At 38.5% G+C, this 23,633-nt stretch overlaps 1 pseudogene; it reads left to right on the top strand.

Annotated features, from left to right (window-relative positions):
• The first annotated feature begins 19,277 nt into the window (after positions 1-19,277).
• On the top strand, positions 19,278-21,766 carry LOC144252341 (BEN domain-containing protein 3 pseudogene; annotated as a pseudogene).
• Positions 21,767-23,633: the final 1,867 nt, after the last annotated feature.

The raw sequence follows: 23,633 nt of genomic DNA, 5'->3' as shown, positions 1-23,633 counted from the left end.
CTTAACCACTTAATTATATCTCCATCCCTTTTTATATTTTATTTAGAGACAGGGTCTCATTGAGTTGCTAAGTGCTTTGCTAAGTTGCTGGGGGTGGCGTGATTCTCCTGCCTCAGCTTCCCAAGCTCCTGGTATTACAGGTGTGCACCACCATGCCAGGCTTGGAATCCACTTTGAAAGTTCTATTTTTAAGAATGAATTAGAGGAGCTAGAGTTGTGGCTCAGTGGCAGAGCACTTGCCTACCATGTGTGAGGCACTGGGTTTGATTCTCAGCACTGCAGATAAATAAATAAAACAAAGGTCAACTGACAACTAAAAATATTTAAAAAGAAGAGGAGGAAGACAAAGACGAAGAGGAAGAAGAAGGAGGAGGAGGAGGAGGAGGAGGAGGAGGAGGAGGAGGAGGAGAAGGAGAAGGAGAAGGAGAAGAAGGAGGAGGAGAAGAAGAAGAAGAAGAAGAAGAAGAAGAAGAAGAAGAAGAAGAAGAAGAAGAAGAAGAAGAAGAAGAAACAACTAACATCTGTGGGCTACATGATTAGATGATAATCCATGGAGCAGGGCAAAGTAGGATTGGGACGGGCCCTGGGGGGCTTCAGGGCAGCTAGCAGTGTTCTATTTCTTGACAAGGGTCATGATTCCTGGAGTGCCTTGTAGTAATTTACTAAGTTCTACCTTTATTTTGTGTGGTTTACTGTATCTCTTTCTTTTGAACATGAAAAGTTTTTAAAAATGTACCAGGAAACCTATTCTGAATCCCTTTGAGTTAGCTGGCATATGATCATGTTCTCCTGGAACAAAGCCCAGAGCCTTCGCCCCAGCGCTGGCTTACCTTCCTGACAAACCTTTACTTTGCTATTGAGAAAGTGACATCATTTATTTCAGTCACATCATCCTCAATCTTTTCAAACATAAGTCAGAAAGTTGCTCTCTAAGAAAATGTTCTGCCATCCAACTGGAAAATTCCCTAATCTTGATTGGACCATACACCAAGTATTATTTCTAGGGACCTCTGGGGCTTCTTAGTTGGTTTTATGGACCTTGATTTCCTCACCTTGGGGAAGCCTTGATGCTTTCTTGTTAGAAACATTAGGGGTTAAATCTTTCGTTTGGTTTCTGAATAAGAATAATTGTTTTCCTGGTTGGCCTTGCTTTGTTTTGTCTGGAAAAAAATTGTCTTGAACATTATTTATATGTTCAGAGGTTAAGCTTTAAGATATACTCTAACTGAACTGAATTTTCCTATTTTTCAAGACATGAAATTTTTAGATTCCAAATTTTTCTCATGCTTTTCCTACTGCAAGAATTTTTGAGTCCTACATGGTTTCAATGCTAAAAATGTCCCAGGTACACTACAAAATGTCTAAACTATATGACAGAAACTGATAATTTGCATTTTTGTTGTGGTGTCCTAGAGCAGCTCTTGCCTATTTAAAAATTTCCATGGTTTCCAGTTGCAACTCCTTTTAGTAGAATTACTCAGTGAGTTCGTGTTTCTTTTGGTCATATATCTATTTGTATTTACCTGGACATTGGTGACTTATTTCCTGCAAATTAGTTGCCCTATCCTTGTACTATTCCATGAAGACTTATAACTTGGATCTCAGCCAAACTTTTGAGTATGTTTTTTTTCCATCTTTATGGGATGCCCCGACCGGCAGGACACATCAACGTGGGCAGCGAACCTAGATGGGGAGGAATGAAGGGACAAGAGACACGAAGGGTGACAGCAAGACAAAAGTTCTGATCAAGCTGCAAACTTTTATTGTTCACACAGGGGTATTTATGGGCTGGGGATGGGGGGAGCTCTCTTATCGGCAGTTGCTAGAAGTCTTCACAAGGTGAGATAGCACAGGATGTTTCAGGAAGACAGATGGCCGCAGGATGTCTCAGGGAGATGGATGGCTGCAGGGTGTCTCCCAGGCGAGATGTCTCCTAGGGGGCTGTTTCTTGTAACTGTCAGGCTATTCTTTGAAGGAGAACTCCCTTTTGGTCCCTGGCACAAATGTTAGGAATAAAAACCTTCATATTATAATATATGATAAAAATTGTTCAAAGATAAACATGAAAATAAAAAAACATGATATTAAACACTGGATGGGATTGAACTATGTTTTTAAATAATCTGGTCTTATGGAACAGGGATGTAGCTCAGTGGTAAAGCACTTGTCCATCAGCATAAGACTGTGGATTTGACCCAAAGACCACACACACACACAAAAAAAATTATTATGTAGAATCCACATAATAATTCTAAAAACTCAAAGTTTGCTAAGACATAAAGTAAAAATAATCCATGCTTTATAGAACAACTATTTGTGACTTCACTTTCTAATTGTAGTGTTTTATGTCAAATATGAAAAAAATAGTTCTTTTGAACTAGACAGAAAAATTTAAATTAATGAAAATCATTTCCTCAGGGAAAAGTACTCAACACATGATATAAAACCTGTCCCATCATTCCTGAAATGAAGCACCCTGTAATGTGCATCATACATGTCTAAGTGGGAGGGTGGACCAATAATCAATAGAGGACTCCTACCTTGTGATCTTCTCCTCAACCTATACAGCTTTCTCCTGCTCTATTACTAGCGTTCCTTGCTTTGGATTAGTTGAAATACATGCCTTTTGTGTTTTGTGACAATCCCATCTTTTTGTTAAAAAATGCCTCTCTATATCTAAACATGTATATATAATGTGTGTGTGTGTGTGTGTGTGTGTGTGTGTGATAGAGAGAGAGAGAGAGAGAGAGAGAGAGAGAGAGAGAGAGAGAGAGATCTTTTTTTCCCAAGGAAATATTGAGAGTCTTCATTGAGATTTACATGAATTTAGAAAATTTAGTGTTGTCTGAGATTTCCTACAATCTATTGTATCCTCCTGAGCTGACCATAGTAAAGAGCAAGACGATATCTAACAAGAAGTTTCACATGGTCAAGGATGCATCAGGATCTCAATAGTGATATGCAGTATTATTGAATGAGCCTCCTCTTTGCAACGATAAAAGTTCATGGCTACCAAGCAATTCTTTGTATTTTTAAGGCAGCAGTGCAACAGTAAAAGCATCTGCTAGTTCTGTGTTAGATAGATTGACATTCCATTCAAAATTAAGCTGGGAAATCTGAGCCTTTACTCTGCTCTTTGTGTTCTCCATCAGAAATAGTAATTGTGAACAATTATCTTGAGTGAAAGTGAAACTTTATGTAAGGTCACTTTGCAAACTGCCCACTAAGGGCAGTCATGCTTCCTCTGCTCTAAAGTATTTTGGGTCCAAATCTCAAAGCAATTTGAGAATGTCAGAGTATCATATGCTAACCTTTGGGGAACTGGAGGTTTGGAGCTAGTCCTGGGGGTTCACAGGGGCCAGATGCCAGTTCTACTCCTGGTAGAGTATACCCACTGGGCAACTAACGAGAGCCTCACTATCAACAGCCTTACCTCACGGTGGTCATGAGCATGATACAGAACAACACACAAAGAGGCAATGATACCCATCAATACTCAATTTGTTGTTCTTTTATCTCACTTCCCTACTAAGAATAAACCCAATTTTGCTAAATCTCTTATTAAAGTAGTATAGGCACTACCTCTTCAAATTTGCTTCTCACTGACTTGACTGCCCATTCGTGCCACATAACCTATCCTCTAATCAAACTTAATTCCTAAAATATGCCTATCTTATAGTATAATTTTCTATTATTTAATTTTCTATTATTTTTATTATGTAGTTTCTTTTGCTAAGACACTCTCCCTGAAATGTCAACTTTATCCCTATTTTACCCATCCTTCCTCATTTGTACAAAATCTACTATTCAAGGAATTTCTTATTTCCAGACAGATATGAATCTTTCCCCTCTGTTTATAGAAATGTTTTCTATTTCTTTGGAACAATTTTCACATAATAGGTCATGCTGATGCTATTTTTTTTATTTTTAATTTAAGGACAGGTTTATTTTAATCTTCTACAGTAGATACCTTTGGTTGATATTCACAGAAAAAAGGTGTCTGGGGTAACACTATGTGAAATAAGAACTAAAAACTGTCAGGCATTTCAACCCATATTTATAAAACAAGCAGATACTTAAAGAGCTCCAGAGTATAAAGAATTTGAAAGCCAATGCTTTTTTCTACTTAAATAAGAAGCTAAAGTGTTCTGTGCTAATGTGCCCTTGTCAGAAAAAGGCCAAAAGTATGAAAGTACTAAAATACAAGTATAAAAGTACTAAGAACAAATTTTGTTCCTGTAACTTTTGCAAATTATTTATCCCTTGAGTCTATTTATGTAATATTTGATTGCCTTCCTCGTAAAAGAACTTATCTCTCTCTCTTTCCCTGTCCTGCTTATTAAAAATTTTTCCCACACACAAAAAATTCACTGCATGTCCTTGATGCTGTTCTTAACTTGACTGATAAAAGACATAAAGGTGTCATTTTGACAATTGGATTAAATTTAATTAAAATTATCACATACTGTATTATTATTATCTTCTTTAATTTCTGTTCACATTGTAGCAGAAACACGGAGAATAATTGTAAAACTTGATTTCTTCCAGTGCAGTCTTTACCCGAGTTAGTCCTCGTAAGTATATATCAGTTCTATTTCCTTTTTACAACTAAAACTATTTCATATCTAATTTTATTTTCTCACAATCACACATTTCTAACTATTCCTTCTGTTGTTAACATATGTGCTCTGACTTTACTAACAGGGCTGATCTTGCTTGATTTTCTATTGAACTCATATCCTTGAGTTTTCTCCATAGATTGTTGGCCTTCTTAAGTCATTTATCAATTCTTATTAGCATAAATGTAGAAGTAATTGAAATTCTGGGTTATCACCAACTAAAGTGACATGAATTCTTCCCTTTGACACTTCTCTCTTTTTATTGTACAATGACTTTTGTCTGGTAATTTATGCATACTTTGAATAATCCAGTTCAGTTTTTTGTGATATGAAGCACAAGACAGATTTCTGCAATGCAGCTACAAAATATTTTATATTAAGGAAGTATAATATATGATATCCTTTATACTTAGATGTGCTCCGATGTGTGGAATGTAAGATCATGGAGAGACTGAATATAAAAGATTCACATTTATCTCTTTCTCTGCCTAAAAATGGAAAAATGCGTCTAGCTAAACTTACCAAAATATATACCACATGGTATTTTATAGGCATGTTAGGCCTGTCACAGGCATAATAATTCAGTAACAAATAAAACAGAAGAGTTTTTCTCAGTTCAGCAAAAATTTCCTTATACATCCAGGATTTGTACTTGTAAGTACTTTTTCTCTCCTTCTCATCACTCATATAGAAATCATTACGCTTGGGGTTCTGAAGTCTTTAAATGTTGGATTTTCAAGTCCATTTAATTTGATATTATCACAACTTGGGTAGGCCTTTACAAAGAATAAGGGAAAGTTATGTTTATACGTTGGTCTCTTTGAGCTCATGTGTATCTTCTGCACTGCTCATTGGCTAGTTTAGCAGACAACAGAGTAAACACAAATTTAATCCCTATACAATATCTACATTATACTCACCAGTTTGTACATAAGCTGCATCTTTTACCTATATTAGCTCACTCAAAATGTACACTATTTTTCAAATATATGACATTTCATTACACCAAATCATAAAATTAAATAATTTTGAATCTCCTCTATTTTCAGGCATTACTGTTCTCTCAGTCTGTATTCACAAACTCTATCCTAGATAATTACAAGAGCCTACTGACTGTCTCCTCATTCTTATGCCACATGCTTCTGGACTAATGTTTATAAAAGAAAATCTCAGTAATGTAACTTTCATATCTAATGTGTTTAAATGATTCCCCACTAACCACAAATAAGTCCATACTCCATAACATCTCATACATTTTCTTGATTAGAATAACTGTTTTCAGATTCATTTCTTTTTACCACCCTCCTTAAAAATTACCTGCAACTGTTCTTTGTAGATCCCATAATGGAATGTTTACTCTTTAATATCCATATGCATCCAAGGCTTTCCTTCACCTACCATATGGTCAGCTTCTTACTGAAAAATATGATCCTGTTAGTCTCCAGTATCTTAGACAAAATTAATTAATCTCACACTAAAAGCATTCATTGTTATTATCTCTCCTATAACTCTAGTATATGTTTTGATGTGTTTTGAATTAGTGTCTTGAAAGCAATGGATGGTCTGTACTATCTTTGAAATCAAAATCTTGTAAAATCTCCTACACTTAGTGTATATTCCATGAAACTTGAGTGAAATCAATTTGATTTAGCAGATTTTTATGTATGGCCTACTGTAGGATAAGATTTATTTTATGAATATATTACATTTTCAAACCATGGTGTAGTATGGTTATGCAGTGTGGTTAAGAACTTTTATATATCCTGTGTATAATATCATGACATCTAATTTGTGCAGATCAGCTAATCTCAAGAAATGTTCCCTTTTAGAAAATGCTGCTTATGCTTTAGATCTCTTACAATGGAATTCCTCAGATTTCATCCCATCTTTATCCTTCACAATTGAAGCTCTTTTTTCAGATTTATTTCTGGCTGATGTTCCCCTTCTCAGAGTTTCTTTCCAATTACTTAATATCAAACTCCTGTTTTATTCTTAGTGTCTCCATTATCAGTTCAAATGGATAATATTAAATTATGGTTTTATTAAATGGATAGTATATTAAATTATTAATGTATTAATTATGTGGGTAATATTAAATAATGGTACCTTCTAAATTATAGTTCTTCTCACTATGAACTTTATTAATGCTTGTTGTTTGAGGAGGAAAAATCGCCTTGAACTCTATTCTTCTATTAATGAAAACATATTTCGAGGGCTGGGGATGTGGCTCAAGCGGTAGCGCGCTCGCCTGGCATGCGTGCGGCCCCGGTTCGATCCTCAGCACCACATACCAACAAAGATGTTGTGTCCGCCGAGAACTAAAAAATAAAAAAATTCTCTCTCTCTCTCTCTCTCTCTCTCTCTCTCTCTCTCTCTCTCTCTCCTCTCTCATTCTCTCTTTAAAAAAAAAAGAAAACATTTCGAGTTCTAAACAAGTGATTCACATGAAAACTTATTATCTAAAATAATCTTTAATTCAAATATTGATTTTGCTAAAATTAATGAAGTAGAAATATATTTATAAAACATGGGAAACTGAAGATATCAGAGACCATACATTTTCAACTATGAAGTGTAAAAATAGAAAAACAAAAAATAGGATACAGGTAGGCTAAAAAAATCATGTGGGCAATTAGCAAAGTAACTAGAAAGAAAGCCTTGCTCTCACAAACTCCCAGTGTAGGGTTTTATTTAGCATCACATAGCCTTTCTCAAAAATTAACACCACTTGCAAGCCTGGGAAGGAATCTGATCTGAACTACAGCTAAAAGTGTCCTGTGTCCTAGACATTTGGATGACACCTTCATTCCCATGTGAAACTTGGAAAAAGTCTAATTGCCTCTATTTCTTAGATCTTGAGTACACCTTACCATGGAAATTAGGTTTGCTTTTGGTTATTCTGAGAAAACAAGTGTCCATTCACACTTATGTTTGTATAGCCTTTGCATATTGAGGAAACTAGATATTGCTTTTTTTAGAAATCAGTATAGTGTGATTTAAGCAATGTATGCTATTGACTTACTTAGATGCAAACTTGCTTCATGTGAATTATGCAATTGCTCTTGGCAACTATCTGAAGCTGAATTTTTATGCTCTGTTAAGCATCCAATCATCAAGACAGCTACTACTACCCCTGCCATCAGAAAACTATATTTCCCTCTCCTTACATTTAGTGTGTGCTTTAAAACTCACATTTATTCAAGCTTGCTCAGGCCAAGTTTTATATTTCTTCTTAGTGCTGTACTGATTATTCACCCATGTAACTGCACTGAGAATTAGCATCAAAATGGAGATATGAAGACAACCGTAATAAAGATGTTATGAATACTCAAATCTTCAGATCCAAAACTTTCTACTTTAAGAGTGTAGCACATAAATGTCAGAGAAAAGCGCTAACCTTTAGATTTATGAAGAGAACTCTAATGCCATCCGGTGGGCAGTTAAGGAATATCTCATTTTCCTTTTACTAGGACAGCTATATTTAATGGCAAGACCAAAAAGAGAAAGACATATAAAAATTTCATAACTACACCTTTTCAACACAAACATTTAATATAAACAATATATAATTCATATAACAGTAGTGATTACAAAATGCATATATGTAAATGTACCTCAATGAACATATATGTTTATTCACATACATCATGTACACACCTACATAAGAGAAGAGATAGGGAAGTAAATAAAAGGATAAAGCCAAATGTTGACAGCAGTTATATATTACTAGTGGTGTTTTTAATTAAAACATGAATATGAATTACCTTTATATCAGTGAGTGAAAATATCAATTTACATGAAAAATTAGCATAACAAGTGAGGCAACTCAATAGCAACATGTTTTATTTTTCTGCTTTTATAATAGGTAGATGAATTTGGTATATAATGATAGGTTTTTCTAGTCAAGTTAGATAATCAGGATGTTATGGTTTGGATGTGAGGTATCCCCCAAAAGCTCATGTGTGAGACAATGCAAGATTTAGAGGAGAAATAATTGGTTTGTGAGGGTCTTATACTAATCATTAACCCTAACTCCTAATCCCCCTATTGGAGTTAACTGAGTAAAAACTGAAGGCAGGAAGGGTGTGCCTGAAGAAAGTTGGGTATTGAGGGCATGCCTTTGGGTATATACTTTTAATCTGGTTTGTGAAGTCTCTTTCTCCACTTTCTGATCATCATTTGAGCTGCTTCCGTCTGCCGCACTATGCCATCCTGATATTCTGCCTCACCTTGAGCCCTGAGGAATGAAGTAGGCTGTCTATAGACAAAGAGATCTCTAAAACCGTGAGCCCCTAAATAAACTTCTCTTCCTCTAATTGTTCTTGTAAGCTTTTTAATCACAGCAGTGAAAAAGCTGACCAAAACACAGAAAGAAAGATTTCATACTGAATAAGGACACAAGAGGTCGAAGAGATGTTTCCATGCTATACATTCTCACAGGACTAAAATATTGTCATCCCATTTAATCAGCAAGTATTTATTGGGAGCCAACAATGTGCTAGGTACTCTAAACACAGAAATTAAATATACATCCATCTTCAAGAGACTCACCTATAGGGTTCAGAAACTCAGAGCAGTAAGTACCATGATGAAGATCTACACTGGATGCAAGGACAGTATAGGCATAGCACCAAACTCAGGCAGGATGGAGGGGCAAAATGAGCTACTCAAGTGTCCTCATAGGATATAATTATTGAGCTGAATTTTAGAGATATAAAGGAAAATAAGTATTTAGTCACCAAATGGAAAAAGAGAATGAAGCCAAAGCCTCTTTAGGCAGAACAGATAGGCATGAACTCTCTGAAATACTCATTCCCCAACAAGATATTAATATTCTGTAAGGACAAGGTCTTCTATGACAGTCAAAGTCCCCTTTCCATATGAATTTCTGGGATAAATGGAAAGATGGCAGACCAGTTTAAATCACAGAACCATAAAGTTTTGATATCAGTGGATGATTCTGGGTTGGTCATGTTCATTCCTAGACCAAAGTCCCAAGATGAAATTATGATAAAAAATAAGATAAATTCTTCATCCTAACTATCCAATAACAATCTAATTTCAACCGCCCTAATTTCACCAACTCACTCTAAATTTGAAACATTATTGAGTGAAATCAGCCTCCCAGTTAATCTGACTCTTAAAGATCATTACATCTTATATTATCTATATGCATTATATATCCTCAAGTTGAAAAAATCTGGATACTTAATTTTTTTCCATGAAGAGTAGAATCAATAGAAGAAATTTACCAGAAACATCATAACAGATGTTATATGTATTCATAGCATCTGTATTTTGGTTGGTCCTCTGAGATATTCATTCTTTACATAACTCCCTGGGGTTGTAAAAACTACTGAGATATCTAGAATACGTGTGTGTGTGTGTGTGTGTGTGTGTCATATATACACATATACATACATATATATCATATATACACACATACACATAGATATGTGTGTGTATAATTTGCAACACAGATTTGAAAAGTAGAAGAAAATGTTAGCAAAATTCTTTCACTATCTAATTTAGCTATATGAATTCATCAAGAAATTTTGTTATAAGTGGCAGAAACCCAGCTTGGAAAGGGAAACTTTATTGAATCTTTCAATCGATGGGACAATCAAGTGCAGCCTCAGAGACTCAGGGAACAAGAACTTCGGTGCTGTTGGGAACCTATATCTGTGTCTACTCTTTGCAGGTTATTCCACTCAAAACTGGATATTTTTTTTCACAAAGTAAGGAATATCTGCCATGAATTGGTTCTGGGCCTGAACCTCATGCATACCACCATGTGAGAATGACAGACTCTATTACTTCCTATTTATAAAAATCACAAACAAATACAATGGACCTAGCAATAGGCAACTGGATGGTATATTATGTAAAAATTCAAGATTCAGATTAAAATTACCACTTTGAAATCTTGAAGGGGGCATGAGAGTTATTTTGGCTAGGTTACCTAATCATTCTTGTCTCAGATTCTTCATTTCCAAAACAAAGACCTCTGCCTTATTAGCACTTTGAAAATTAAAAGTCTATGCAAATGGATAATCTTGTTACTAGTATTAAATGTTACAGGGTTAAGAATTGTTAATGCTTTATGCAGTGTCCTGTCTTCCTTTCTCCAGGGAACATTCTAGAAAGTACATTTGGCCCAAAGTAGTGGAAACTTCAGACAACTAAGAAAGATACCTTGACCTTTAAGTATGTTCATATTTTCTCTAGAGGAAAATTCTTATAATGCTACATGAAAGCTTGTCTTGTGTATGGTTTGTGAAGCTAAGTTTACACACCTCAGTAGAATGGAAGCCCAAATATCTAGAACTAAACATACTGAAAAAAATATCTAAAATGTAACATGAAGACACATGTGGGCCTTTCAAGTAGCATACATATTCAGACTTATCAAATTATTCTTAAAGCCCTTTTAAATAACAATAATTAAATTATTCTTCCAAAGTAAATTTGGAATATAAAAGGAATAAAAAACTTTAAAAATGTGTGTACAATATGTATGGCAGTGAAATGTTGACTCAAAAATTAGATTTTAAAAATTTCGATAAACTGCATAGTATAGCTGTCAAGGAAACTTGAGGACCTACTATGTATCCAGTCACATTTCAGGTATGATTTACATAGAGCTGAAAATCAAAAGGCCTGTTTGGTCATAACACTGAGCCCAGCATGGAGCCCAGTGGCCAGCCCTGAACCAATATTCCAAGATGGAAAAAGGGACAGGTCACACCCAGCCTGAAAAATTCAATGATCAGGAATGGAAAGACAAAGATAATTGTAAGAGAGAGGATAACTAAAGTTTGCCCAATATCTTCTAAGCTGCAGTCCAACTAACTATGGCATCTTAAGTGATATTAACAGAAATTTGTGGAAGTTTTCATTCATTTATATTTTAATATGCTACTGTGCAGTTGACTATTTTTATTTTGCACACTTTAATTTTAGGTAGCATCTGTTAATGTATCAATGAAAAACAATTTCATGTAGAGCATAATTTAAGAATTCCCCTACCAGATTTATATGAATATCATCTTAAGAGAGTCTATAATCCTTTTCTCATGTTTGAATCTGTCTGGATATTGCAGAGGTGGGATTTTGTAGTAACAGGCAAATGGTAGGTCTAACAGGAAGGAAATAATAATATTATGGCAGGAGTAATGAAAAGTTAATTATTGATCACTGACAAGCAAGGATGAGGTTTTCTAATCAAACAATGACATAAAGATTTTAAGTATATGGAAAGGGAAGTCCTGAGGTTAATGGTTAGGAATATTTTGAAGGAAAATACAAGCAGCAGAGTACAACAAGGCAGTTTAGATATCTTCTGGGTGTTTATAATTGTGGTACAGAGTGAGATAGATGTGATGGCCAAGGCTGTTTCATGTATAATGCTGTTCAGCCATGTTCCTGGTAGTGACCAATCCCTGGTCCACTTTGGCTTACTTTCTCTCACTGTCACCAAGTAGCAGCAGATGTGCTTTGGTACAAGGGAGTCATTGTTCATCCTCTATAAAATGTGTATACAGGCATTTGTGACTACAAATCATATGTAGTTGAAGTCCCTAAATCAGGATTCTACACATTAGAAATCAATTAAATTTTAGCCTCTCCTAGGCTTTACTAACATGTTTGCCTGCCTTTCCTTTTCCCCATGGAGTTTTCCATAAATGAACATAACACACAGCATAATTATTATACGTGTGTATGTGTGGGCCAATAGGTGAATAAAGCAGAGTCTCTGAAATACTGAACTTCTTAATGTTAATTTGGAATATTCATTCTCAGGACAGATGTCCTAAACTATGAGGATACACAGACTATACCCACCAAACTAGAGGTAACCACTATCTTGATACTATAGTAACTGTGTTCCTTTGTAGTTTAGCTGCCTAATAATATATTTTTAAACATTTAATTTATTTTTTCTCTATTTGAATTTAATAAAAAATGATTTAATCTCTGTGTTATTCTATTCTCCTTATTCTTGTTTTAATATGCATAGAGTAGGAAGACTAATTAGTTAATACATGTTATTACTTTATAGGAAAACATTGTAAATAGAAACTCAGTATAGAAAAAAAAGACTGCCCTTGCCAAATGGATGAGATTATGTTGGTCTTTTTTTCGTACTACATTAATCTTCCAAATCAGAGTACAGTCTACTTCTACATGGTAGTTGGCTTGAACAGCCCAAATGTCCTTTTCCCTTTTTGTTATCCTTTGAGGATCAAGGCTATATATTTCAGGGCTCGTACTGCCAGCTGGCTTTTAGTACAAATCACTGGCAAGAATGAACACCATGGAACATAAGCCTAGAAACAATCTTTGAAGTAGGTCTCCTTGCTCTGGAGGGCAAATATCAAAGCTGATTTGGTTGGCAACCCAAAGACAGAAAATTTCACAAAAGTTTCCACATAAGGGTGAGTTCTACTCTATTTGATGTCTAGGATTTCCTCATTTCATCTGAGAAACAGGAGACAGTCAGCAGTAAGTGCTATTAGTAAATTGATGTTAATGTTTGTAAAACTTTGAGTTAAAATATAAATATTTGAGATCTTTGCTCTCATAAGCCCCCAGGAGGTCTCAGTTTTTATATAATAAGAAAATGGCCTATGATGTTCAGCCAGGTAAAAGACTTCCTGCTGTGAGAAAACCCATTCTATTACAAGTTCTGGATCAGTACTATAGACATAGGCATACTGTGGTACAACTTTTGCTTGTCTTCTGTGATGAGTACCTCCATTAGCCTTGGGTACCTGAATAGGGAATTGGTATTGGGAGAAAATCCAATTCTACGTTTGCCCTTAATTATTTGTTTTCTGTTTTTGCTTTCTTTCTCCTTATATCCCATTTCAAAAGAAGCAACCTGTTAAGTGTAATCCTGGCCTTTGCAAGTATTTAGTCTTTTGTTTTTTTATCTGAGTGTATCACCATTTAGTAACAGAGACAAAAAATGGCAAAACCTACCAAGAGATGAGAAGAAAACCATTAAAATCACATCCTTGGGCAATATTCATTTTGAAATGTGTTACCTTACAAAGGAGTATTATTAGGCTTTCTATCACAATATGCTACTAAACCTGGAAATATAGGTAGGACTTTGGCATGTTTTTATAATAGTTCTGTAAGACATTAACATTGGTACACTTTTTTTTCTTTTCTCCCTAACTACATATAGATTAAAACAAGCTATTATTAATTTGCTTATATATATATATATATATATATATATATATTATTAACAAGCTATTATTAATTTGCTTTCCTATATATCTCTTTCTTTTGATTCCCCAAACAACTCTCAGTCAGAAAGGGATTATTCAACAAATATTTGCTGGGTGTTTTTCAACTGAATATATTTCACTATGGTAAAAAGATGGTACAGAGTTTAAACAAACCTTGTCCATACTCTTGTAGTCTAATTTAACAGGGAAGCCTAAGGAGAAATTATTTGAATGAATTATAAGCAGCGAGAAGATAGTTATCAAAATGATATGAAAGAGAAATTGAAGAGTTATCACATTGTAAAGCAAGGTGAGAGAACTTTTACTAAGTTTTGACAGTAACATGTCCTTTTTTTATTCCTTCTTCATTCCTCTCCACTTAATTTTTATTTTTTGCATACACTATACTTGTTTTTTTTCTCTTAAAAGACTCACTCCAGAAGACTTTCTGTTTTTTCCAGGAATAAGTTACATTTTTTTCACTTGATCCATGGTGTTTAAAAATGAGAGAGACCCCAAGGAACTGGCATCCAGCTTTCTTAGATTTGTCTGCAATGCCTAAATGATAATACCACATTGTTTGCATCATCATGGAAGCAGTCATTGTTATTCTTGTATTTTCCCCACTGCCAATCAGGAAACAAATATTGGATTCATAATGTTCAGAGTCTTCTGAGCCTTTGAGGGATTTTTTAAATCTTTATTTATTCTCTTCTTATCTACCATGACATTTTCCCCACAGATTTTGTTGTTTATTTATTTATTTATTTTTATTCTTAATCAATAAAGTTGTAAATAGAGTCTTCCAAAGCCTCTATTTTCCTAAAGAAAAAGAAGAGCAAATTTCAGCACAAAACTCAGAAATTTCCAGTCAAAGTCAAATAGCTTGGGTTGAACCCTATCTGGAGGGACTCAACTCAGTAAAGGGAATCGAAAGTTTGAGCACATTCTGACAGGGTTAATAAGAAGTTGATTAGGTGTTACAGCTCATTATAATTTTCACACAAAGTATTACCTTCTGATCGTCTTGATTCTGTATAAAATAGATGTACTATAAGCAACAGCATGAACTGCATAAGGGTCTGAGATTCTCCCCTTGCCAGAAGACAGGGAATGTTGAAAATAATATTCTAGAAAAGCTGACAAACAGAGCACAAAGTGCTTAGAGGAAAGATTTTAGGTTCTAAGGTTGTCTTCCAACCAATGAAAGAATCATATGTTAGGAGAGCAACATCTTTCATATTGAAATACCAAGAAGTCACAGATGCTTTGTTCAATAAAAATGTTCAATTTATGTATTTTTTTAGTAGAGCATAAGAAAATCTACCTTCATATGCATTGCTTACTTCCATGAGCTAGCAATGTCCATTGGGTATTGTAGTTGGTGAAAAAAATGTTTCCAGAATCTCCAGGAATCTTGAGAGCTACAGAACTTCTTAGGACAAAAAATGTACAATTGTAAAGAGGACATAGTGGCCTGTTGGGGGTGGGGATGGAAATAACCTCACACTGTGCCAGAAATGGAAGGCCTCCATAGGTCAAAATCTATGGCTATGACTTGAAACAATGAAGGACAGATCTAAGAGGTCACAGCCATAAGAAGGAAGATCTATATAACAGAAGCAAGGGACTTCATTTCTATTCATAATAGTTAATGATGTCTGGAAACCTCTCCTGTGAGCAAAGGTAGAAGAAAAAAATGAAGCTGTCCACAGATGTCCAGAATCTGCACCTTCATTTGTTGTACAGTCACATAAGAGAAATGACCTCTCCAGAAAGTGCAATATGAATGACTAAAGCTCTCTTTAATGCTACAAACTAATTCCAGAGCTCAGTAGGAACTCCATGCTGCATTTTCAGGGGGTAAAAAAATCAAGTAAATATTAATATATATTTTTCCTTGAGCCTTATTTTTAAATTTTTACTATATTTTTCTGTAAAAAATAGGAATGACTATTTCCTTTCTTCTACCAAATATTATAGACACTACAAGTATGCAATTGAAAACAATAGAGTGCTCAGCTTTAATTATAGCATGTAATCATGATACCTACTCTAAATAAAGGACATGTTTGTTTTCTTATTTTTAATAAGGGTAAAATCTTTTCTTTGTTAAATTGAATATGCCTGTAGCTAAATGAATAGCTTTGCCTTTGCCTGTATGAGCACCAACACTAAGTGCAGGAATTACCAAAGGTGGATGAACACTAGAAAGATAATATATGCATATGTATATATCAAAGATATGCATGCATATATGCATATTTTTATATATGTGCATATAAAGGTTAGGGAGTTACTTTCTCTCCTTTTTTCTAGGAGATTGATATCAGAAAACTTTATTTTTTTCAACAGAAGATCTGAAAGTACTTTGGAAGCTGACTGTGAAATATTTTAGAAGGTATATAAAAACAATAAATCTTTGTGTTTATAGTCTTATTATAAAAAATAATGATATCTGGTGATGAAAAAATAGAATTTGAGCATCTATGAATATAAAGATACACTATAGCAGGCATGAAGTTTTTCTCAATTAAAGCAAGTTCTTGTATTTGAATACTATTAAATATTATTTGAATAATATAATCATAACTCAGAGTATATGCTTAATAAATAACTTTTTTAAGATTATAAAAAGGAGAGGTAGATGGAGAGAGAGTGAGAGAAAAAAGTTGAAAGAAAATGGAAATAAGACAGAAGTCACCCCTGATCATCATCTCAAAAACTTCTTTGTGCTTTCTTGACCCAAAATTATCGTTGGTACTTCTCTGCTGCTTTTCTTTGCCTTGTCCCTTTCCGAGAAACACAGACTAATTATATATCCATCTTTCTCCACTTTTTATCTTTTAGGTTTTTTTAAATTTTGTAAACCATTACAATCTGGAAAAATTAGTAAAGTCCATTTCTGACCAGGTCATTTATAAATGGCAGCAGCCACTCTGCAAATAATGAGTTTTCAGATCACTTATCAGAACACACATTGGTGGTGTCTGAGTCCTTTGTATGAAAGTACTGAATTAAGGAAAGATCACATGTGGTTCTATGTTTTTTTATGTCGTGTTATCAAATCATGACTTCAAATCAAAAGAATGAAAATCTTTTATATGAGTACAATTCCAGAACCACATCCAAGTTTATGGAATAATCCAGTCGATGAATCCAGTGAGTGCCACAATAACCAGTTATCATTAATAAAGTAGATTTTTTTTCTAGAAAAAGGAGGCTTTTCTGATAAAATTTTCTTTCTGGTAAGGATGAACTAACTTTCATTGTCTAGAGATGAAATAAGCTACTCAGGAACTACATCCATGTGGGTGTGGATGTCTTGGGATCTTATGCTCCTGTGTATAATTAATACATGGTTCTAGATCTGAATTAAGTGTTATCTACTCACCAGTTGCATCTATCATAGCTGAACTTTCCATGTCTCTTTTAGCAACAGCTGAGGAAAATACTCCTTAGGATATGAACTACCTGAAGAAAGGGTAGTCTGAATGCATTAGTTTGCCATTACTTAGCTTGAATGCAGCCCTTCTCCAGTGAAAACAGGAGAAATAGCTGTGTTTTTCTTCATTCATGGCCACAGAGTCAATGCTTCAGTGACCTACATTAAGCCCTACTCAAAGAATAGGGCAAGAACAGAGCTTAATATTATTGTGTGCCAAGTTTATGTTATACTATAAGTTTGTATATCTATGTAACTATATATGTCTATCTGACAATCTAATTCTAACACATCATATATCCCCAAAACGTGTATTTTGCCCATGATCACACAACTAAAAAATTCTAGATCTGGGTTTGAATCTGGCTCCATTGGACTGAAGAATCTCATGCTATTCTCATTCCAATTTACTGTTCTTATATATAAAATATATATAGCTTGAAGAACTCTGAAGAATGTTTCAATCTGTTCTTTTGTTAAATACTAATCAGGCACCAGGCAGAACTTTATTCTCAAATTCTATGAAAAGCAATGTATGACTTTTCCTGATTTCAGAGGCAGTACATTAAATAAAATTCTAAAGATGTTTTTCTATACAGTAAATCCGTTTCAGTCATTCATTCAGCAAATAGGTATTCAATATCACTGCATGCCAAGCTCTGTTCTGAGCACCTAATCTGGAGGTGTACCATTGTGGTGGAGCCTACCTTCTATTTTATGCAGGTGTCTGTGTGTGTTGCCTAGTTATGTCAAAAAAAAAAGGTACGTCTTTGAAAAGGATCTTAGTAGTGAAAGAGTGAAAGGTAAAATTGAGAAAAGTTTTGGGTTAAGTTTAACAAACCATGAATTCAACAACATACATCAACTTTCTGTATGCTAATTGTTAAACCCTAGTGACAGAATTCAAACAAAGAGAGAAAGAGAAAGAGAGAGAGAGAGAAAGAGAGAGAGAGACAGAGAAAGAGAATATGTATTATTGAAAGTTTTAAGATTCACATTTGCTTTATATAAAAATAATGTGAATGCCTTTAGTCTAACATAGGGTACAAATAGCATCAATATTTGAATCTCACAATGGGTTTGGCCCTACCTGATTGATATGCAAACTCAACCTCTGTTTTCCATGGTATCCATAGTAATGTCTGTCTGGTATTTCAGAGAGGATTTCTTACACGTATACATATACTCATTTTTTTTCAATTAAAACAATCTTTTTCTGTTGGTGGGAAACCTTATTAAATGTAAGGCTATTTAGTTCTTTCAAAATGTAACCATCATATCAATGAGAACTCAATACCCAAGTTTTGTGAGAAACAGACAAATGTCCTATTAGTGCCCTTTACTTTCACTTCTCCCCTTGTTCTCACCAAGCATCTGTACATTAATGTTCAATTCATTCTTTCACAACAATTCCCTCTTTTAATACCCTTATCCCCCTTTCTTAATAGGATAAAAAAAAACCCTTATGCATGTCAAATCACACAGATACCTGGAAACTCCGTTTACATGCTCAGTCTCATAAATGGAATCCAATTTTCATAAGGCTAGGATGGTCACTGGATTTTTTTAGGCTTCGTGTTTCTCATCATTAAAATGTTAGGTTTCAAAGTTTTATGACTATTTTTCCTATCTTTTAATACAATTTTAAGAATTGCGAGGGGCGGGCCGGGGGTGGGGGCGGAGGGGTTGTGGTTCCACTGCAGCGGGGGCTCCTGTGTCCTTGTGCGGAAATGACACACGGAGTCCCGTCACGTCACGCGAGAGCTCAGCGCCCGGACACACACAAAGAGAGGGGAAAATACACGGCGCCCGCCCGCCCGCCGCCCCCAGCAACTCCCCGGGCCGCCCCGGCCAGGCCCTCGGCGCGCGGCCCCCACTCCCGGCCCCGCGCCCTCCCCCCGCACATGGCGCCCAAACTCGGCGCGGGCCCGCTTCGCAAAGTACAGAACTCGTGTCCCAGTGGAATAGAAGATGAACTCAGCTGAATTCGGTGAAGATGTAGAAGAAGTTCTAAAAAATAACACTGTGAAGGTGGAGACGGAGGCTGAAGATGCTGCCCTGGACTGCTCACTGAATTCCAAGCCTTCAGAGAAGCACCCTCTGGACAGCGTCTTTGCCGCCCTCCAGGACTCCAGCAAACGAAAGCAGCCAGGCAGCGAGGGCCAGCCAGATTCTGTCCCCAGCGTGAAGAGGAGGCGGCTGATACCCGAGGCACTCCTTGCAGGCATGCGGAACCTCGAAAACAGCTCGCCCTGCCAGGGCAACGGAGAGCAGGCCGGCCGAGGCAGGAATGTGGGCTCCCTGTGGCCTGGGGAGGAGGAGCCCTGCAACGATGCCACCACCCCTTCCTACAAGAAGCCTCTCTATGGCATTTCGCATAAGATCATGGAGAAGAAGAACCCTCCCGTGGGGGACCTGCTCAACACCTATGAGCTCTTTGAGAAGGCCAATGCCAGCAACAGTCCCTCCCCCCTGCGCCTGCTGAACGACCCTCAGAAGCGGGACTGTGGCGGGGCCTCAGGAACAGCCACTGACGGCGACCCCAACATCTACTTTCTGATCCAGAAGATGTTCTACATGCTCAACACTCTCACTTCCAACATGTCCCAGCTGCACAGCAAGGTGGACTTGCTCTCCCTGGAAGTGAGCCGCATCAAAAAGCAGGTGAGCCCCTCGGAGCTGGTGGCCAAATTCCAGCCACCCCCCGAGTACCAGCTCACCGCTGCTGAGCTCAAGCAGATTGTGGACCAGAGCCTGTCAGGCGGGGACCTGGCCTGCCCTCTGCTGGTTCAGCTCTTCCCCGAGCTCTTCAGCGATGTGGACTTCTCCCGCGGCTGCAGCGCTTGCGGCCTTGCAGCCAAGGGGAAGCTGGAGTCGCTGCACCTGCAGCTCATCCGCAACTACGTGGAAGTCTACTACCCCTCCGTGAAGGACACTGCTGTGTGGCAGGCTGAGTGCTTGCCGCAGCTCAACGACTTCTTCAGCCGCTTCTGGGCCCAGCGGGAAATGGAGGACAGCCAGCCAGGAGGCCAGGTCACCAGCTTCTTTGAAACTGAGCAGGTGGACGCCGGCCACTTCCTGGACAGCAAGGACCAGGAGGAGGCCCTGTCTCTGGACCGCAGCAGCACCATCGCCTCAGACCACGTGGTGGACACGCAGGACCTCACTGAGTTCCTGGATGAAGCCTCTTGCCCGGTGAGTTCGCTGTCTTCCTCCTCCACCGGGTCTTCCCTGAGCTCTTCGACCACCGGAAGCTGGGCGAGCAGTACAGCTGCTACGGCGACGGTGGCAAGCAGGAGCTGGACCCGCAGAGGCTGCAGATCATCCGCAACTACACGGAGATCTACTTTCCCAACATGCAGGAAGAGGAGGCCTGGCTGCAGCAGTGCGCGCAGCGCATCAACGACGAGTTGGAGGGCCTGGGGCTGGAGGGCGGCAGCGAGGGCGAGACGCTGCGGGATGACTGCTACGACTCCTCCAGCCTGCCCGATGACCTCTCCGTGGTCAAGGTGGAGGACAGTTTCGAGGGTGAGAGGCCGGGCAGGCGCTCCAAGAAGATCTGGCTAGTGCCCTTTGACTTTGACAAGCTGGAGATCCCGCAGCCGGACTTCGAAGTGCCAGGCGCCGACTGTCTGCTCAGCAAGGAGCAGCTGCGCAGCATCTACGAGAGCAGCCTGTCCATTGGCAACTTCGCCTCCCGCCTGCTGGTGCACCTCTTCCCGGAGCTCTTCACCCACGAGAACCTACGCAAGCAGTACAACTGCAGCGGCTCCCTGGGCAAGAAGCAGCTGGACCCTGCCCACATCAAGCTGATCCGCCACTACGTGCAGCTGCTCTACCCCCGGGCCAAAAATGACCACGTCTGGACTCTGGAGTTCGTGGGCAAGCTGGAGGAGCGCTGCAGGCGCCGGGACACGGAGCAGAGGCGCTCCTACCAGCAGCAGCGCAAGGTCCATGTGCCAGGCCCTGAGTGCAGAGACCTGGCAAGCTATGCAATCAACCCCGAGAGGTTCCGAGAGGAGTTTGAGGGGCCCCCTTTGCCCCCCGAAAGGAGCAGCAAGGACTTCTGCAAGATCCCCCTGGATGAGCTGGTGGTCCCCTCACCCGACTTCCCGGTGCCTTCTCCCTACCTGCTGTCGGACAAGGAGGTGCGCGAGATCGTGCAGCAGAGCCTCTCCGTGGGCAACTTTGCCACTCGGCTCCTCGTCAGGCTCTTCCCCGAACTCTTCACTGCCGAGAACCTCCAGCTGCAGTACAACCATTCCGGGGCTTGCAACAAGAAGCAGCTGGACCCCACGCGACTGCGGCTCATCAGCCATTATGTGGAGGCCGTGTACCCCGTGGAGAAGATGGAGGAGGTGTGGCATTATGAATGTATCCCCAGCATCGACGAGCGGTGTCGCCGTCCCAACAGGAAAAAATGCGACATCCTCAAGAAAGCCAAGAAAGTGGAGAAGTGACGGGCCTGTGGGCTGCCCAGAGACTTGGGTTATGAAAGGCTGAGCGATGGGCACCCTCGGGACCGAGTCACTTTGGAACATGTGTATGGTATCCACAGACAGGCACCTTATGTCAGTGGGGAGTGGCTTCCTACATTTGCACATGTAAACACCTACCCACCCACCCATGGGAAAGCAGCCTTGAATTTGGTCTCTTGACTTTGTCCTGCATTCCCGAGTTTGGGAGGAGCCAGGCTGTGAGCAGAGGGACTAGCCGAGTAGGTCCTCTCTTCTTGATTGTGCCCTTTCCTGTCCCTCACAATCCAAAATGCAAATTCAGCAGCTTCTGTTCCTCTCCCCACACTTTACATCTTCCATTTTTAACTTTTTCTTCTTTTTTTAATTAAAATGAACCCCCTTTTAAAAAAATCATTGGGCTCTTTGGGGGCCATTTTACTTAGAAAATCTTTTTAAGTATTTGAGATGAAGTACTGTAAGATAATTTCAGTTGCTGGGATTTTAAAAGATGATTCAGAGATTTATGAATTTTTTAGAAGTGCCATGTTTGTGCATGATGGGTAATCATAGCTTCAGGTGGCATAGAGACTGATTTTACTGACCTTGTCTATGACATCTGATTTTGGAGGAGTCTCGATGCCCCTTGGATGGCAGTAGAGGGGATGATAGGAATAGCATGAAGTCCTTTCTGACAATGTGTCAGTTTTTCCTTCTGCTGTGGTCCCCGGGAAGGAGATGTGCTGCGCGTCAGTAGAATGCTGTGCTCACTCTGTAGATGAGAACACTGGATGATGATATGAATGTAGATAGACCTGGAAACACACATTCACACAATGCCTCCATTTGAGCTGTGTCCTTCCCTGGCCCCCTATTCCCTCTCCACACATGGGTGCTAATTGGAGGGGCAGATTCATTTTCTTGGAAAATAATGTGTGTGAGCATTTGGCTTCTTGTTGATTGAAGGGTGGGCTTCTTTGAGTTCACCAAGAACTGTTTACTTTCTGTGCGGGTATTTGTACAAAATGCAGGTCTGGGAGTTGTGTGGTGACTTCCCCAGACCTCAGCATTAGCTCCTCCCATTAGCATGGCATCTTTATGCCTCTGGGCAGGCCCAGGCCTGGGGCCCTCTTGAGGATGCCTGATATTGAAAGGGCACAGGTCATCTCAAATGGGGCGTCCATGTCCCTTCCCAGATCCACTCAGAACTTTCCCCTTGGGTCCTCTAGAAGGTTCTACTATCTTACCCTGGCCCATGCCCTATCTTCTAGGTGTACATCTCTCCCTTCCCCACTGATTGGGAAGGTCACACTGCTCCAAGTTGGCAGTTTGCTCTCTGGGGGCGCCAGTTGGGAAACTCCCCAGCCGGTCACGTCTTTAAAGACAGAACTTTTACTTGCCCTATGTTGGGGGCCAGATGCTGAAGAAAGAAAGGAAGCAGTCTAACCCAAACTGGATGCAACTTACCAGAGACCTGGGAAATCGACCCACACAGGATAGTCATAAAGCCTTGTGGGAGGTTACAGATTTAATACCCTAATGGTTTAATATTTTGCTACCTTAAAATGCAGATATAATAGAAATAACCTGTGAATTTTCCTCATATAGTTAAGAACTTTAGTTCCAGTAGCTATATGACATAAATTTTGCCTTCACTCAGTAGACATTTGTTTATATAACAGAATCTTCAGCCGCTTAAAAATGACTCTTCAGTATCATTTACAGATTATTTCTGTTAAAACTGCAAACCTGAATTTTTGGAATTGAAAAATGCACAGGGACTTAGTGACTCTGTCACACGCACCCATACATGCAAACACACACACACACTTCTCCTTACTAGAAAACTTAAGTGAGATGAAGGGGACCTCAG

Source organism: Urocitellus parryii, unplaced genomic scaffold (assembly GCF_045843805.1).
Source record: "Urocitellus parryii isolate mUroPar1 unplaced genomic scaffold, mUroPar1.hap1 Scaffold_40, whole genome shotgun sequence".
Classification (NCBI taxonomy): Eukaryota; Metazoa; Chordata; class Mammalia; order Rodentia; family Sciuridae; genus Urocitellus; species Urocitellus parryii.
The sequence above is the reverse complement of the archived record's forward strand: the minus strand, read 5'-3'. Positions and strand labels throughout refer to the sequence as shown.